This window comes from Equus asinus, chromosome 9, assembly GCF_041296235.1.
Source record: "Equus asinus isolate D_3611 breed Donkey chromosome 9, EquAss-T2T_v2, whole genome shotgun sequence".
In the NCBI taxonomy this organism is placed as follows: Eukaryota; Metazoa; Chordata; class Mammalia; order Perissodactyla; family Equidae; genus Equus; species Equus asinus.
This window is the reverse complement of record NC_091798.1, coordinates 69,326,815-69,346,797: the sequence shown is the minus strand read 5'-3', so window position 1 is coordinate 69,346,797 and position 19,983 is coordinate 69,326,815.

Here is a 19,983-nt window from a genome sequence, read left to right as displayed (position 1 = left end):
TTTCCTTAGTGTAAGTTGCAATTAAAACATTAAAAATACGTCATGTAATTTATTTCTCTAATGTATACTGTGTAGGGCTTCCTACGTTTCCTAATATAAAAGCAATTAAACCATGTTTTTTATCATTTTGTGATTTTCTGCCCACTTTACCTCTATCCTCAAAAGTAGTAATAACCAGGGCGTCCCACTGGCACAGCGGTTAAGAGTGCACGCTCCCCTTCAGTGGCCCGGGGTTCGCCGGTTCACACCTGGGTGCGGACATGGCGCTGCTTGGCACGCCATGCTGTGGTAGGCGTCCCACATATAAAGTAGAGGAAAGTGGGCATGGATGTTAGCTCAGGGCCAGTCTTCCTCAGTGAAAAGTGGAGGATTGGCAGCAGTTATCTCAGGGCTAATCTTCCTCAAAAAAAAAAAAAGTAGTAATAACCAATTCAATAAGTTACTTGTAGATTCTCAAAATGGAAGATTTTTACAGGAATTTTTTTATTCATCAGAATGACTGATCCTTCAATTATTCATTCATTCAATACATATTTACTATGTACTTGAGAACCATTATTTTCCTTATAGACCCAAAATATTGTTCCAATACTTGTATTTCTATTTGAACATATTCAGTGGAAATTTATCATCTGCAAAAACCAATTATAATTTAAAAATTATTATAGTTCTTACTATATTTAAGCTGAGTTTTTCATAGCAAGTGGCAAAAGAAAATAGATATTTTTCCCTATAATAATACCTGAAAAAATATTCAAAAGTACATTTTGCTATAAAACGTTCCTCTAGTTAAAATGGTTTACATCTTTACTTCTATAATATTTTGAAAGAAAACACAGATCAATTAGCTGTTATCTTTCTGAAGATTGTAATCAAATTTTGCTTTTTCCTTGATAACCATTATCTTAAGTATTAATATTCTGGTAGACAAAGAATGTTTTTGAAAAAAATATTTTTTCCGTATAATAAACTATCTTAATAACTCCCCACAGGAGATACTTTTATTTTTAATACATTAAGGCACATACATTACATCTATAATGCTACAGGTTTTTACCACCGTGTTCATGGGCCTAGGGATTATATACATAAAATATATTGTACCATCTATGCATACATATATTCTAGGTGGATGCTTAAACTGAATTTCTAGGATTCATATAATCAAGTATAAAGATAAACATACTAACTAACAAAGCTGTTTTTGCTTGAACCCTCTGAGTTAGAGAAGATGAAAAATACTTCCAATATTTGCACATTTTAAAAAGAGCTCTCAAATGAATTTTAAAAAGAACACCTTGGAATATTTAATTGAATACCTTATCAAAATGTGACCTCAGAATTGGTCACACTGACTTTGAACACATCATCAGTTCTTTCAAGAATGGCCTTAGGGATTTAATGCATTTTAAGTGAGTCGCCAACATCTATGATGAAGTCCTTAGATTTGCATGTTTCCAAACTTCTTTTTTGCCATTTACCTAAGACTATCAGACTCTACGGGGTCTCCTTGCTGTAGAGAAATTTATATTAGCAAACTAAGTTATAAATTTTAAGTTGGTGATGGGTGTAGGGATAAGGAGGGAGATGAAAGCAATATTTGTCCTGAATAAGGCCACCAAACATCTCCATAGAATGGTTTTTTTTTTGCCAAAGGACACATTAGAATATTGTCTGATGAACAACAAATTAGCACAAAGGAATTGAACTTGGTTTTGGAATGTAAGCATCAAGTTTTGGGAGCTGAATTTTTTGCTTTGGTAGCTGAAATTTTTGCTTTACTCTATGAAAAGCTCCTGAATGAAAAGAGCATATCATTTCAAATGTGCAACTTACTGTCTAGGCCAGCCGAGATCCGTCACTGGTTCTGTGGATTTATCCTCAGTGTCTTTATTTGTAAAATAATAATAATAATAACAACAACACTGATAATCCCTGCCTCAAAGCATTCTGTGAGGAAGATATGAGTTACACTCTTCCTGTAAAGTGTCACGTGTATAAAATTTGTTAATTATTTAAATGAGTAAAATAAAATAGATTTTTTTTATCATATCGAAAATGAGAACCATGGTAAGTGTAGAAAAAATATTTTAAACTGCACTTTTCTAATTCATCCCTATTCAGTAGAACTTTCTGTGATGATGGAAATATTCTATATCCTTTCTGTTCAATATGGTACCCACAAGCTCCATGTGGCTACTGAGCACTTGTAACAAGGCTAGTGTGACTGAGAAATTATTTTAATTTCATTTAATTTAAATTTAAACCTAAATAGCCACATGTAGCTAGAGACTACTTTATTGGACATTGTAGAGCTAACTTTTAAAAATGTATATATTCCTCAATGGGGGAGATTCTGAGAAGAAGGATGTAGTGGTAAGGATGCTGAATATTTCTAAACACCTCTTAGAAACAATGAGAGCAAGTAGGGTAGCAAAACGACAGTCCCGTAAACAAAAATCTACAAAAAAACCCAATGAGGTGACAAAGAATCTCCAAGAATCTCAATATGTGATTAAATAGGGACAAACTAGTGACAGCTACACGACCTGTCCAATATCAACCATGACACATGAAATAAATGGGCCAAGAGATGGACTTGAGAGCTCCAAAACAACCAACAGTTGCGCAAAGGAAAACATGGAGGAATAATTTAAGAACAGCTAAAAGTAGGAAGACTTTGCCCACTCTGGGAGTAGGAGAACACAGGGGGTCCACCGTAATATCTCACTGATGGAATGGTGGAATAGTCTAGGCCCCATGAACATTAAAACTACAAGCCAAGGCTAACTTCTAGAACGATCCTCATGTTTAGGAGAAACTGAAGTAGAATCTAAATTTAGCAAACCATGGCCAATAGAGACAAAGGAAGGAGAAAGTCCAGATAAAAGTGAGGAAAGGGGGCAAATCTTAGCAATTCTTATTAATAGGAGTCAGAATTACCCATTTTGCTCATTTTAATGCACATTTCTTTTTATTATTCAGTCTGTTTCCCTAGATGCCAAATATTTAACCTCAGATTTTTCCAACCTCAACAGTCAATGTTTGCTTGGATATAGACTTCATTATACTACATTTTTCCATCACCACAAACATTTCAATGAACAAATCATATTTTCAGGGTACAATCAGTAGAGAATACCAGATTCTTCCAAAGAATTGGTGCACAACGAATAGGCATAATTGAAAGGAGTTATTTTCAGACATAACCTACCCATGCTCTGACTCAGTGATTTTTCACTGATTAAGAAACAAAAGGTGTAGTTTTCAATGTTTTAGAAGGTTCCTGTTCCCAATAAGAAATTTTTAAAATTAAAAAAATTGTTAAATACAGCAAGATACAGAACAAAAAATGAATTTATTTTAATGAATTTATTATATGTCTAAAGAATATGTTGATAACTGTCACATAAGTCACTAAACAGGACTTTGCCTGCCACCCTGAGAGGTGACAGCCTGAATCACAAGCTAAGCCAAAATCCCTCCCCTGCCTACTTCTCAACATTCTTATCTGCAAAATGGACACAATTGTCCTCACATCTAGAGAGACTTTTTAGATCTTCTTAATTTCTCTTAAGACTGCATGTAAACAAATATATAAATATAATACAATAATTTATTTAGACATTTTACATTATATGTCTAAATTGTGTGTATGTATATTGTTTGCATATAAAACATATATGTATATATATGTATATGCAAGTGTGTGTGTGTGTGTATACTTCTGCTGCTAAAATGTAGTGTACAGTTGACTTTCAGATATAGATTTTTTGTGTTTAGGAATCCTGATGAATTCATCTATTAATTTTTATAGGTAATATATAAATTCTTTTATATTTTCCACAACACAATTTCGTCATCTGAGAATAATAACAGTTTCATATTTTTGTTGTTGTTTTTTGCTTTCTAGCATTATATATCTGGTCCTTTTTCTTGCCTAATTGTATAGGTTGGAGCATTTATTTCAATGTTGAATTGCAAATGCCGACACTAGATTTCCTTTAGGAAAGAGAAAAAGATTTCAACATTTAAAAATTGAAGCTAATATTTTCTATATTTTAAAAATTTTTTTTGGTAGATACTGTTTAAAATTAAGAAAGATGACATTTTAGTGTATAAAAATTTTATTCATAAAGAGATAGTGAGTTGTCTTCGTTAAAAATTATTCACATTACCATATGTTTTTCTCCTTCTTATCTAGCTTTGTTTGAATTATACTCAATTTATAAAATTAAAGTACCTTTGATTTCTGGAATCAGCCCAACTGCAATACGATGTAATATGTGTTTTACATATTGTTGAATGTGATGTGCTAATATTTGGTTTAAGAATTCTGGGTTCATGTACAGGAGAGCCATTTATATAGTTTTCCTTTCCTTTAATGTCTCTGTCAGGTTTTGTTACCAAGGCAATGAGGGCCTCATAAAACAATTGAGATCCATCTGCATTTATTCCTTTCTCTTGAAGAATTTGTGTCAGATCTCTCTTATCTTTTCCTTCAGCATCTGGTACAGTCTGCCGCTGGAGCTGTCTGGCTGGATGTTTCTGTGTGGGAGAGATTTTAATTACAAACTCTGGTTCTTTAAAGCGTTACTTAGATTTTCTATTTCTTCCTGTGCCGTTTGGAAATTGAACTTTGCTGCTATTTTTTTCATTTCATCTAATAGTTTCAAATGTATTGGTATAAAGTAGTTAATAATATCTTCTTAGATTCTTTTTTAATATCCACAAATTTTCTAATGCTGTTCCCTTTTACTGTGTCCTTTTGAAATTGGTATTACAAGTTCTGGTTTTAAAAATTATCCTTACCAAAGTTTTAACAATTTTACAGATCTTTGCAAAGGCACAAAGACAAAAAGTAATTTTTCTTGACCCTCTCCTTTGAAAGTTTTTTAAAAATATATTTTATTAATTTTTGCTTTTGTTCATATTTAGGTCTTCTAATTTTTTTGAGTTATATTTGCTCTCATTTTTCTATCTCACAGGGATGGATAATATAATTGATTGGAAACTTTTTGTCTAATTAAAAACATTTAGGATCCAATTTCTGTCTTAATACAGCTCTAGCTGCATTCCACAAGTTTTGATATATCATATTATGATTACTATTTCATTAATTATTTTCCATTTTCATTTGAATTTACACTTTGAGCTATGAATAATTAAGCAATGATTTCCTGATTACCAAGCATAAAATTATTTACTAATAACCTTTTCTTTTTACTGATTTGTAGCTTAATTTTTCTGTGATATTTACTGATTCAAGTCTTTGGATTTGGAAAGATATCCTTTATGTCTCAGAATGTTGGTAATTGTGGTAATTTTGTGTGCAATTGAAAGGAATGTGCATTTTCTATCTGGTTGTCTTATTCCTAAAAAAATGTGCTAACATCTCCTACATTGATACAAATTTGTCTTTTCTCCTTTGAATTCTGATTCTTTTGATTCAAATATTTCTCACTAACTTGTCCTTCTTTTTCTTTAGTAATGCATTTGACCACAATGTTTACTTTTCCTAATGTTCGTATAGTGGCACCAAATTTTCTTTTGTTAATGTATTCACAGGATATACTTTTTCATTCTCTTTCAACTCGATTCAACAATATTGTTTCTATCTCAGACAGTTAACGTTTACTTATAGTTATCCTTATATGTGCTCTTCTTAAATTGCTCTTTATTTCTTTCTATCTCTACAATGTTCTGCTTGAGAAAAATTCTCAATATTTAGTGCTGGTGTGCTAATGATAAATTACCTCAGTTTTTGTTCTGAAATTTCTTTCAACCTCTTTTTTGGATGGTATTTTTGCTGCATATAGAATTCTAAATTGGCAATTTGTTGGATATAGAATTCCAATTGGAAATTATTTTCTTTCGGCATATTGAGTATATCATTCTCCTGTCCTCTGCCTTCTCTTGGTTCTGTTGGGAATTCAACTTTCAGTCTTATTGTTGCTCTTTTGGCATGACTTTTCTTTTCCTCTGACTACTTTTATGATATTTTCTTTGTCTTAGGTTTTCAGTTGTTTTACCATGAAGCGCCTGGGTATGGTTTTCTTTGTATGGTTTTCTCCTCATGATTTTTAGGACTTCTTGAATATATGGGTTGGTGTCTTCCATCAGTTTTGCCATTTTCCCTGCCGTTATCTCTTCAAGCGTTGCTTCTGCCTCATTCTCTTTCTTATCTCCTGAGGTGCTGATTGCACATTTGTTACACTTCTCACCGTATCCTGTGTTTCTGTTATGGGATTTACTTTATTTTTCATCCTTTTGTCTCTCTGTTTTTCATTCTGGATATTATTTTGTCATGATTTGTCTTTTAATTCTAATTCTCTTCTCAGCTGTGTCTAATCTTCTATAAACAATTCTATTTTATTCTTAATTGCAATTCCTATATTTTTCAGTTATCAAATTTTCATTTGTTTCTTTTTTCTTATTTTATAGTACCTTTATGAAATTCTTAATGTATACTATATGTGGTTTAGTATATGTATACTATATGTGGTATGGTTGTTTTAAAGTCTATGGCAGACATCTTGATCTTCTGTATCCAGGTGGTTTCTTTATATGCTCTGCTTTGTTTCGTGATTTACAGTCACATAGTTTAATTTCCTTAGGTGTTGGAAATTTTAAATAAAAATTTAAAGGTTATTTGAAATTCTCAATTATCTTCCTCTGATCATGGCTGAGATTGGCCACAAGAAATCCCAGATCACCGTAATCCAATTAAAATATTTGAGGTAAATTGAAACCGGATTTTTATCTTAGGGAAGAACGCTTTATTTCTTGTTTAACCTTACTCCTAGGATTTAACACTTCAGCTTCCCAGCCAAAGCCTATGGAATGAATAAGGCTTTGTCCAATTCTCCCCACTACTTATTCTCATGTGTTCTGTTCAAAATTGTTTTCAGGTTGTTAACCTGCCAGCCACCTGCTATGCGTAGCCAAGTATCTGTGGGAGAAAGGCAGAACTAAATCCTGCTTGCATGTGTGTGCATCCCTACTCTCATAGATCGTTGCCTCACAATTTCTTACTGCTTTGGAAGATGTTCATTGCCTTCACTTATATACATGCATATGTATGTGAACATACATGTATGCGTATACATATGTGTGTATGTGTTCACGCACACACATACCTATTAGAGATATATAAATGATACAAAGATATTGTTTCTTTATAAGGAATGATTGTTCTAAACCACTAGCCCACTACTCTAACTTTGCAGAAAGTGGAATCTCATCGTTATGTTCCAACACATATTAAATATTTCATTTTTCAATATTTAATTTTTCAATCAATGACTAGTGTCAAGTAAGATCTCGAGCCTCCCTAATAAAGCATAATTTCACTTTCTTCCATTTCCTCCTCCCTTTTCCCTGCTACTACCCACCAAGGAAGTTTGATCAAGATTTTTTAAATGGTATATACTAAAATAAACACTTTTACAGCTTGATCATAAACATAGTGGATTTGGGCTACTTGGATCAACAGAGAAGAGAGCCCCTTTTGTAGTCTCTGCCGTATTTCAAAAGTGTTCTCTTGTTTGTTTTGAATTGAGCCTTCCTTCTATAATCCAATTCTATCTGTTCGTGATCTTACAGGAGTTTTTCATGATTTCTGGTTCACTGAGAATACTTCTTCCTGTTTTGCAGACAAGTCATGGAATTGTTTTAAATATAGGGTTTTTTTTTTTTCCTGAATGTGAGGGGTGATTATAACTTATACCCATCATGAACTAGAACATTCTCAGTGTTTAAATTACAGCAAATTTTTTTGTTTATTTGTTTGTTTGGTTTTTTAGTCACCATTTACTCAGAGCCTAGAGAAGCTGGAACATTCACACTATTTTAATTACTGCTTTGCATATAAAATGTATTTTTGACCAAAGAGGGGCCTCCTTTTAAACATAGAGTTATTTTCACACATTGAGTAGAAGAATTGGTTATTCTGTACTTGTGAAATACAGAGTGGATTTGTTTATTATATTAAGTAGATGTGTGCATCTGGAATGTTTAGTCTCCCATTTATCCTATAGCACACCTCAATTTCTCCCTTCACTCAGACTATATAGACAATATTGCTATTTCCACATAAATATTATTTAGATGTAAGGTTTGATAAATGCTTTAGGGACTCGTTATAACAATCTGTCTAAATCCTAAGGATGTAACCCTGAGATTTACAAATGCTTACTAGTCAAGAGTATAGAATTATTGATATTACAAAGTACCATTTTGACTTTTTGCACATTTAGGACAAAAGTAAAATCTTCCAAGTTTTTTGTAAACTTTTGATCATTTTAATTTTCATATAATCTACTAAATACAACTTGAATTAGTTGTGATTTAAAAAACAACATGATAAGAACCCCAAAGAAAAAGAAAGACTCCCACAAAGAGAATCCCAACTTTTGGTGTAAGAATACACTGTATACATGATGAACAAAAATGTATGAAAACAATTTTGTTAATCAATTTGAGTGTTGATACAGGAAAACAAGATAGAAAAATATATATAAAGTAATGCTTTGACTGTGGTGGTTATCACAAACGTGTTGTCATTTGGCAGAAGACGTGTTTAAATGAGAAGATTTTAGCTATCTTGCAGGTAAATGAGGTAAAAAACTGTTTGCCATGAAATTATCAACTGTGTTACTGAATCTCGTTACACATTTTGGCCTTTGATGTCGCTTTTTATATAGGTGATCATAACCACAAACTTTTTGAAAACATCTTATCATATAGATATTGTTCATTATTTTCTATTTTTATGTAATGCATTTTTGTGATTGATTTCCAAAAATGCTTTTGCAGTAATTATTTTTCAAGAAATTAGAATTATTTTGACACTGTATTCGCCAAGATTGGCAGTTAAGAAGTGTGTCTTTTAAGTTACTCAACTTGAATAGTCAAACATGTACTCAGATGAGATATCAGCCTAATTATTTTACCTCTTATGATTACGCACTTTTATAGAGAGACACATCAATACACCTTATTAACTAAAATGCAAAAACATTCTAGGAAGAAAGTTGTATAATACAGTAGTAATTTTTCTACTTTTTAAAAAAAATTAAAGAAATCACTTACTACACAAAATCAATATTACTGAATTGCTATTAAATCTTCTAGGCTATAAAAATGGAGGCACTAAATCCTAAAATACATTATATTGATATATATTTACATTAATGTTTTACATGATATATTATTATTGTAAAATATTTCCAAATATATTTTCTGAAAGAATGAGGGAAAGTATAGCCACGGCCTCTGTAGCTTCCAAGCTTGAGAGTGGCTCAGAACACAGGTCTTCTGGACGTAGGCTCACAAGCTGGCAGACTTGACAATACCACTGCTGACTGCAATGTGACAGGCTGACCTTCAAAAATTAATTGGAAGTTGCACTACATTAAAGATGTGTTGACTGCTTTAATAGGTATTGTGAGACAGAGAAGCATCTATCAGCCTCCAACCCTAATGATTCTGAGTGGGTTGGTTAATGAGATATAAACCCAGCAGCCAATTCAGAGAAGCAAAAATGATAGTCCTGATGGCAAGAGGAAACATTATTTTTCCTTATCTTACTCAATTTTCCAACTAAGTAGTCTAGGTATAGATTATTTCTCTAAATGTATTTTACAGTTGTGCTGAAAATGTTTTCTTGTTTCCAGTAAACAGTCACTCATTTTGCCAGTGGCATATATTTTTCACCTTTGTTGTCTTGCTACAGAATTTCATACTTAATGGTATTTTTAAAACAATTATTTCAATGAATACTCTATTTAAATGTAAGCTACCAGAGGCTAAGAAATGTCAGATTGGTTTGTCTACTTTTTTTGAAATGTCATTCTAAGAGAGGTTCTGAACTGGAGAACTTAAGGGTAAATAATCTATATATGCATTTCTGAAAATGAAAGCATGAGTATTATCTGGACTTTAAACTGGGGACAATATTTACTCCATATCTCTAATACCTTCTATAATTATCTGTTTAAGTAGATGTTATTAGGTTGCTGGCTTTTTTACATAACATTCGGAGCAAACCTTGAATTATCATTCTAACCACCAGTGCTGGATATTGTGTGCTTTTTTGGGCATGTAAGAATCTCATTGTGCTCATTAAACTCCTGACCAAATAATTTCAACAGGTACAGAGCTCTAGCTATAGCCCACTTTATTTAGCTATAATTGTTCCTCTGTGATTTGAACTTATTCTTAAAATTTCTAAATCAATATTTGAATAGATGTAGAGAGCTAAATGTAGAATATTTGTGTTTGCTTCATGAAAACCAAAGTGTTCAATAAAAATGCTACTGTACTTTGTTTTCTTCTTCATAATGCTCTCTATCATGAGAATTTAGATTCTAACTTTTGTTGACAAGTACGTTGTGGAATTAAAAAACTGGAGGTTTTTAAAGTGTTTCTTGACACAGCAGGTTTTCAAATTTATAGTATGTAATTGGTTTATAATTCAGAGCAGTACACATATGCATAAGATGGAAATGTACTCAAATGCACCGGGTTTACCTGTACCTTTTAGGTAATTATAAGGAACATGGAAGCTTCCACATGATACGATGGATTGAGGGAAGAGGCACATACAAAAAGCGTCTCTGTTTCAAATCACAGAGCTTCTCTCTAGCTTTGTGACATTTTGAAACTAGTGGAAAAAAACCACATTTTGAATCCAGTGGTGTCTAAAGTGTATTCTATATGAATGCATCACATGGGGAATTCTGGTTGATTAGCAGAGCATGCCAGTTTCAAACAATGGAAGCGTGGATGCACCTATTATTTTGCATGGCAGATTCATGTGTATTTATGTATAATTTTTTCCAACTTTCAGATCTTTGAAGTCAAGTAAAAACATGATCATAAATTCTATTTTTGTGAGTTGGCTAGTTTGACTCTAGGCAGCAGAATAAACAGGCTCAATTCTCTTGATTATATAAGATCTGTCAAAACGTTATAAAAAATACAATCAGTAAGCAAACAAGATAATTTAGAATGGATAGGGATTTTCAAGTAACATTTTTTGTGTGTGAACTGGAAGTAAATTGGTGTATGGAATCTGTGAATCCACGCTGTGATGATGCATTTACAATTGCTGAGGATGTCATATGGCAGTTCCACAGCCTTAATTGGTTTGGATTGGAGAAGAGGGAAGAAAGACAATGCTTAGCCAATCAACAAGAGTCCTTAGGGCAGTCTTCATCAAAGTTACCATCATCTCTTTCTGAAAATCAGACTTAAGTCCTTATGCATATATGAGATGGTTCTGTTTAATATAATCTATTAAGATCTTGGGGTTTCCTTTACCTTTTTAATCTGGGAGGATTCATCTTCATGATAAATATAGTGAGAGTGCTTTGGTGAAGGTGGTCAATGTTCTGAGGCATTAACTTTTTTCGTGAAATAAGCAAACATTTGAATTCTTCCCATGCCATGTGTTTGCTTCTTATTTTTATGGCAGTTGCTTTTTAAGAGTTTCTTTTTAACTGTTGTTTTTCTCCTTTTATATCCTGGAGGGAAGGAGAAAACAAGCTTGTATTTTTCTTTCAGCTTGGAAAGAAAAAAAGTATTCCCTCCAAACAAAAATATTGACAGTCAAGAGGTCCAGAGAAGATCAGTAAGCCGGAGCCGTGAAAGACATAAATAAGACTTTTTTTTGGCCCAAGGGATATAAGCAGATATATGCAGTACGTGCTACATACTCAGTTTTATTTTCCTGGGGGTGACATTTCTTAAGGTGACTGACAAAATTGTTTTGTTTTTTTCATCAGCTCTTTTATTATCAGTTAGTTGTATTCACGCAGCTGCTCCACTGTGTTAGGTCTCATTGTGAAAACAGCAGTAGTGGTATGATTATCTGGGGAACTTATTAACAAGAAGAGGGGCATTACAAGAATTACTTGATGAATTATTTTTGTCTTGCTTAAAGAAAATGTTTTTACAAATTGACAACCAATAGAGATGTGGGCACATGGTTGAAGAGTATTTACTTGGAGTTTATTTAATAAAGACTAATGAACAAACAAAAACCCAGAAAGGACAAAGTAATTTGGGAACAACTTAAATGATGTGATGATTGCTCCAGAGTCACTTAATACCAAAAAATACAATCACCGTATAAATGAAAATTAAACAATTGGTAACTGTGGTCCTCTTGTTTATTTTTAAATTTTTAAGATTATAGGCAAAGACTGAAAGGAAATAAGGTCTGATACTCCTGTAGGGGATAAGAAATTCAACCTTCTTATCTAAGGCTTTTAGTGTCTATTGTAAGAATGGAGAAGAATTCTCTTGGAAGAGAGATGCCTTTAGTTCAATGTCCATTCATTGACTCAGTCACTCAAAAAAGCTGAATGTTTGACAGGCCCTGGAGATACAAAAGTAAAAAGTCAATATAGCTTTTGCCCTCCAATAGCTTTCAGTCTAGTTGGGAGAAATAATTATCTATAATAAAATGTGGAAATACTAAAAAAAATGTACAATGTGCTGTGGGAATACAGATGTCATATTTGACCTTGTGTCCTCAATGTGGTGCCTGGAATGAAGGAAGCAGTGAATAAACTTTAGCATTTCTGGATTCAAGGAGAAAGAAAAGAAAAAGAGGCCCTTTTTGTTGCTCACTGCTTTATTTTTCTTATCACTCATATTTTATCATTTCGATTATTACAATATTTTCTGAAATATCTGGGAATGAGGCATTATCAGTGGAGAATGAGGGTAGAGAAACTTCTATGACTCACTTTTAAAATAGTGGACACAGAAGAAAATGTTCTTATTGAGATTATATACTGAGCAGAAAAATAAATAAATATTGACTCTTTGGGAGAAATGTACATGTAAACAAGAAACGAATGAATTTATTCATGATAATTGCCAAAAATATCTCTATACCTTAAAAACAACATTATGTGTAGGATTTTCATATATGATTTTATATCTATATCCATGTAGTTATTGATTTATTTGATAATCTATCATTGATTTGCAAAATCCTGAATGAATTCTAAGATTTCATTCAAAAGAATAATGAAAGAAGAAAATGAAGGTTTCTTTGCTTTTTTAAATATTGGCACCTGAGCTAACATCTCTTGCCAATCTTTTTTTTTCTTCTTCTTCTCCTCATAGCCCCCCAGTACATAGTTGTATATTCTAGTTGTAGTTCCTTCTGGTTGTGCTATGTGGGATGCCACCTCAGCATGGCCTGATGAGCAGTACCAGGTCCACCCCCAGGATCGAAACCAGAGAAACCCTGGGCCACCAAAGCAGAGCCTGAGAATTTAACCACTCGGCCATGGGGCCAGCCCAGAAGATTTGTTTTTTTATACTGAGCTGTAGTAAAAGTCTGATAAAAGAGAATCAAGGTCAGATTTATGGTCATTTCACCGCTAACATCTTGTCATAGCATCTTCAAATGATACCTGCATATGTATAAATAGACATCTTTGTAAATATTTGAAAATTATTAAATCTGTATATTTACAAGTTATATCGAAATGGCATGTCAAAAATAAAATGCAGGGACTAGTTCCTTGGTAAAAGAACAATCAGAACTAGTAGCTGATAACTTTTTGAGAAAACTATAAAAACAAGAGGTGGAATAAAAAGCCGTATTTTATAAAACAAAACAAATAAAAAATACTTCATTTTTCTAATAATAAAACTTCAAAGTAGGAAAAATAAACTTTAGGAGAAAACTCAAATCACTAGCCTAAAAAAAGTTATATAGAGGTATATATTGTAATATTTTGAAGTACTTTATCTTCCAAAATCTACTTATTTGGATATATGTGTTTTTATATTATTTTGATATTTTATTCAGTTTTATCTGCTTACATTACAGCAGTTTCCCATATCATTAAGTATTCTCACAAAGCATTTTCATAGATGCATAAAATTTCAGTGAAAAGAAACTGTAGTTTACTGATATTTGGCACATTTTCTAATGTTTCAATGACTTGTCTGGTTGTCCACTTCATCTCCCCCTCATATATCAGCAGAGTCTGTATGTCTGGCTCTAATGGTGAAATTTACTAGTTAAACGTTTTTCTTGATAGACACAGGGCTTTTCTAATGAGAGTAGAAGTCGGGAAGAACAGAAAATCCAGGGGGAAATAGACAAGGAAGAAAGGTGGAGCTGTCACCGGAGTAGCACCATTTTAGACTGCAATGGTTGATGTATTGGTCGAATCGAGTTTAATGAGAATACTGACTTTTATTGTATACCTGCTTCATATCATCTGCTTTATGTACATCAGCTCATTTCATCTTCTCAGTAATCCAGTGATACAAGTATAATAGTTACCCACCTTTTGTGGCTGAAGAAGCTGAAACTCGCAGTCTTGGAACCCAAGCTCTCTGACTCCAAAGCTTGCACTGTTGGCTCTAAGTTCTTCTATCAAGATATCTGACTATGCCTGTGTTCAAGGAGCAGCGGAAACAAGTTCAGAAATCAGTGGTTCCTGCCCAAGTTTCCATTTGGGGCTGCTGGTTTATATTGACATCATAAATCCTGGGATGGAAGTAATTTTGAAAGGTCACCTAATCCATTCACCCTGTCTTAAACTTTTCTGACAGATGAGGAGCTACCTTAATTCTCTACCCCTTCAAAAGAAAGTACAGCTTCCTTCTGTCCCTTATTCCTGGATTTAACAACTCCTAGTGCAGGAAATCTCATCTTTTTTTATAGCATAAATCCCACTCGATGCTGTTTAAGCTTGTTGCCTTTTGCTCTGCTTCTTGAGAACACATAGTGATGTCTAAATAACAGAATTTCCTATACTTAAAGATGGATACTAAAAATCTCTTTTTCAAACTATGTAATTCATGTGCTTTTAACTTTTCTTAAGAACAGTTATTTTTCAACAACGTTAGTTGTCTTTTATTTTTCTTCATGTTAGAGTTCTTTTCCTTCTGTTTGTATTAATAGGCCCAGATGAGTGAGTTCTAGAGGGGTTTTGACCTTGGTTTTACTGGCTTTTCTAGGAGACTTTTGTTTAAATCCCTTTAAAAAATTCCACAGCTGCTCTGTGGTCTTCATCAACAATGTCAAAACACTGAGAGCATCTTCTTGCATTTTGCGTGTGTGTGTGTGTGTGTGTGTGTGTGTGTGTGTGTGTGTGATTCTCATTCGATCGCTTGCTTTCTTTTAAAGACTTAATCAAATGTGGTTATAGCTATAGCCACTCTTGGTGGGTAAGGAAGTTCTCCAATGCAATCGCTCTCTTAGCTGGATACTTATTGGCTAATGATGTCTTTTGAAAGTCTGCTTACTGTCTCGTTTTTTATCTCCAGCCCTGTCCGTAGTCCCATTTGATTCACATTGTGCAGCTAATAGAGCTTCATCTCTGTTCAATGTTTCCATCTTAAATTTAAATGGGATTAATGCAGTGAAAAGTTCTTCTTAAATGAGTAGGTTAATAATCTGGAAATTATGGCTTCCCAAATAAGGCATCCCCAAAGCTCCTTACTTCATTTTTTAGGACTACTTTTTTGCCTGTCTTTAGATTTCCAAATCATTAATATAATGTTCATGTGATTAATAATTCTAAATATGATTTATATTCTTTGTGCTTTACTTTGAAAACAGTGGAGAGCATCTTCTCAATTGATTCAACAGCTGTAGATCTTTCTAGAGGTCACATTGCAAGATGGCATTTGTCATCAATCATGGTTTTAATTAAAAGTCGGGTTCTAGCTGAGTAAATTTTCTCCTCTGCTGTTAATTTCTCAAATAACTCTACCCTTGTCTTTTTCTTCTTAAAATATAATAAAATAGTAATACAATTTATTACATATTTTGTTTTTTATATTTCTTGGCACTGCTTAGTATTCTTAGAAAAAATAAGTATGAGCATTAAAACTACAGCCAGAGGTAAACTTGATTATATGCACAGTACCAATCACTGTAATGTGCAGAATATTCTGAGAATTTACATACAAATTTGCTGCTTAATTTTTATCCAAAAATACGCTACCTTGCATTTCTACTATTTCTTGTAAAACAAAACAAGACAAAAGCCAAAACCACAAACTGCCATTTACTCATTTAAAAATACAAGAAATGTAGTACTATGTAAATATATAAACAGCAACAAGATTTAAAAAAAAGTGTGTATGATGATAAAAACTATTCTATGGAAAATTAACTAAGGGTAGTATTTTTACAATAGTAGCTCCACTTTTCCAGACAATCATATATGCGATCCCCCTATGAAATCTGAAAACGCATACTGTAAATCCATGCCTTCACAGAAACCTAGATAATCTGACCCGCTTAAGAGACTACTACAGATTTCTGGAAAACCAGGATATTGATCAGGTTGTCTTTAAGTATAGGCTTAGACTGGATTCACTCTACAAATATGTGAATTTCGAAATCATGTATTATCTCAAATATTTGAGAAGTAGTAAAATAATTTGAGACCTACATCAATGGGTTTAAACCACTTGAAAAAACTATATAACTATTTGAGATATGCATAATATAAAAAATTTAAATATTTTATGAAGTTATACATTTTTCACGAGTCAACTTGTCAATCTTCGATTACATGAAATTACATTTTTTTGAAATTGTATATGTCCAGTCGATCACCATGTTCTATTTGGGCTGCTATAACAAAATAACACAAAATGTGTAGTTTATAAACAACAGAAATTTGTTTCTTACAGCTCTGGAGGCTGGAAGTCCAAGATCAGGGTGCCAGCGTGGTTGAGTTCTGGTGAAAGCACTCTTAAGTGTTGCAGACTACTGACTTCATTCCAAAATTGTGGAAAGGGCAAGGGAGCTCTCTTTTACCTCTTTTATAAGAGAATTAATCCCATTTGTGAGGGTTCTACCCTTATGACCTAATAAACTCCCATAGGCCCGACCTCCTTATACCATCCCCTTGGGCATTAGGTTTTCAACATATGAATTTTGGGAGTAATGCAAACATTCAGACCATAGCATCCATTTTTTAAACTTACAGTTATGTGTTTAAAGACAAGACTGTACCTAAACAAATCATGTTTTATATAAAGCTTCATAGGAATCCTAAAGAAAGTTAACAGCAATAGCTCCATCAAGCAACACATCAAAATGATTATGAAAAATATATGATATTCTAGTTTATATCACCATATTCAAACTTTTGCTGAAGTTTTAGATCAGCAACAAGTAGTTGTATTTTGTTTTTTCAGTTCAATGGTAGTTCACTCAGATTATAAATCCCACCATAAAGAAGTATGAAAATGTAAAGAAGGAAAAATGCTAAAATATTATAAAAGATTCTTTACTTTATATCCCAATAATAGACCATTTTAGGATTTAATCAGCAGATGAAATTTAAATCTCTATTAGTGAATAGCACTTATTCTGATGAAATATTTGAATTAAGATTAGCCAATTCAGAATCAATACATTGTCAATCCATTTTATTTGCCAATAATTTCCTTAAAAGCATTCAAATAGCAGTATTCTTTTGAATTGGCACAACAAACCCAGCATAATTTTTCTCTTGTTTGGTGTAACTCAGTCTGTATTGTTTTCATCTGAGAAAAGCCTGTAAGAATTTCTTTTACTGGTACTACACTATGTTTGTGTATACAAAAGACTTGATATTTCCAAATATTTTAATTATTCTTAACAGATTCAGTTTCTCACATAATTTTCATATCTAATTACTTTTTCTTTGTTCAATAAATTATTACAATAACAATAATTTTTTCTTTTTTTAAGATTTATTGAATAAAAATTCAGAATGTTTCAATTATCTTTGGGCCAAATTTGTTAGTATTGCCTAATGCCAGTAAAAGATGAATCGCAAATTAGATGACTTTGAGTCTCATCAGTATTCAAAGTTTAGATGATGAGACATTTAATGAACAGGTCTGATGACTCCTGTATAAAAGCCCATTTAAAGGGAAATAGTGATATCACAAAGAGTCAGTACTGATGGATGAGTGCACTGGAAAAGCACAGTAAATGGAGATCAACAAGATCCATTTCCAAATTAGATTTTTCAGTTCAACCATATGAGACCAAGCTGGTGCCATATGAGGAAATGGTCCACACAAGGGGAAAAATGTGATTATGACATTTCTCATTGAATCACAATAACACAAATATTATCCTCACCTCATTTCACCTTGCACAATCCAGTGACTGGTATAGGGAGAAGTAATTTTCACATGTTTTTCATACATGAAAAATAGAAAATATAATGAAGGATTTACACTAAAAAGGAAACAAAATAATGAGTTTTTCTCAACAATTTAAAAAATGTTGCTATTCGTAATTTGTTTAGGAAATCATTTTTTAAAAAGGTAAAATAGCAAGCAAGATGGAAAGACAACCTACAATTCTAATCTATAATTCAGGTGTTAACATCAGGAGAGAATAGAAAGATTTCCTCAAATTGTGCCTTATTTGCTATTTATAAATAAAACAATTGATGTTATTCTGAAGTTTAGTTTAACTTTGCTACCAATAACACAGATTCTGAAACTCTGTGTGGATCCAAACTATTTTGAATTCGGTCTAAAGGATATGGGTGAACTTTTAAGCTAGATGTTGCTAATTTTACTCATGCCTAGAAAGGACCATATGACATATTTTAGAAGTGTCTTGGTCTTAGAACTGAAGTAAATTCCAATTTTCTTGGAAATTCAGTCTCTCAATGCCCTATATTAATCATTCTTACTATAGCTTGATATTTATACTGAGCACAGATTTCTGTTTCCATGAATACAGAAGAAAATATAAAACAAGCAAGAGGCTTTCAGTGGAATGTAAATCAATACTTTCGCAAAAATATAACCTGTTAACTTTTCTCTATTCCTACCCAAACCCCAGGCTAATAGCACTTCAATATTTCAAGCATTAAGTAAATCTTCTATAACAAAACCATACTTTTGAAACCAAACACATGTCTGGTTTTGATTTGTTATTCCCACATAAGCATAGAACATAAACTACTTCCCATTGCTATGGCTTTACCACAAGCATGCTTTCTCTAGTCTGTGAGTATAAAATATGAAACAGGCTCTTTTCATAAAGGAGGAAATCAGCTAAAAAAAGTCACTGTGGCTTGGAAACTTCACCTTTTTTAACCCACAACCACATACAAGAAGGCCACTTTTTTTCTCCCAAAGGATGCCTCAAATCAATGCTTGTGTCTGTCATTTTATTCTTTTTCCCTTAAAGAATCAAAGTAAAATTTCCTTGTGATGAGTGGGCATTTAAACATTACTCTTATTGGTCGTATTTTCTTCAATTATATTAAAAACTGAATCCATTTTGTAAATACATGGAGATCCCAAATTATTACTTAAACTTTATTTAAAACAAGTCCTGTCCCACATCATTTCTTCTATTTAATAAAATTTATTAACAAACACTGGGAAAATTATTTTGCCTACGTTAACAACTCAGTTAACCTTCTAAATCTCATTTAATTGGAAACCTCTTAGCCATCATGGCACTACCAAAAATAGTATTTGTCTTTTCTAATTTTATTTTGTTATGGTTCTATTATTCAGTGAAAAATTTACTCAGAGTCGATACCTACTAAATCTCCATGTCGCTGATGCTATTGATTCTCTGCTAGACCGTGCCAAGTGAGTCAGTGTGGTAACGTGGCCTTCAGACTAAAACACAGCAAGGAACCAGCAGGAAACCTGTAACTGCTCAGAAGACTCTGAGCACGTCATTTGATTCCTGTGTATCCAAGTCTACGGAAAATGTTACAACAATCTCTTTATTTAAAAAAAATCTTTTAGACAGAAACAACCTTCCCACATGATATTGTTTTTATAGAAATCAAACAGTATAATCAAATATATTTAGTTTATAAAAAACTTGAGATGTTCTGATTGAGCATAGAAGTAAGAACTTGTGGGCAGCATCCATGCAATTTCTACCCAATCCATTATGTAGAGCGGGTTGAGTCGGTCTAATGTGTTGTGTCTTACGTATTTTCTATC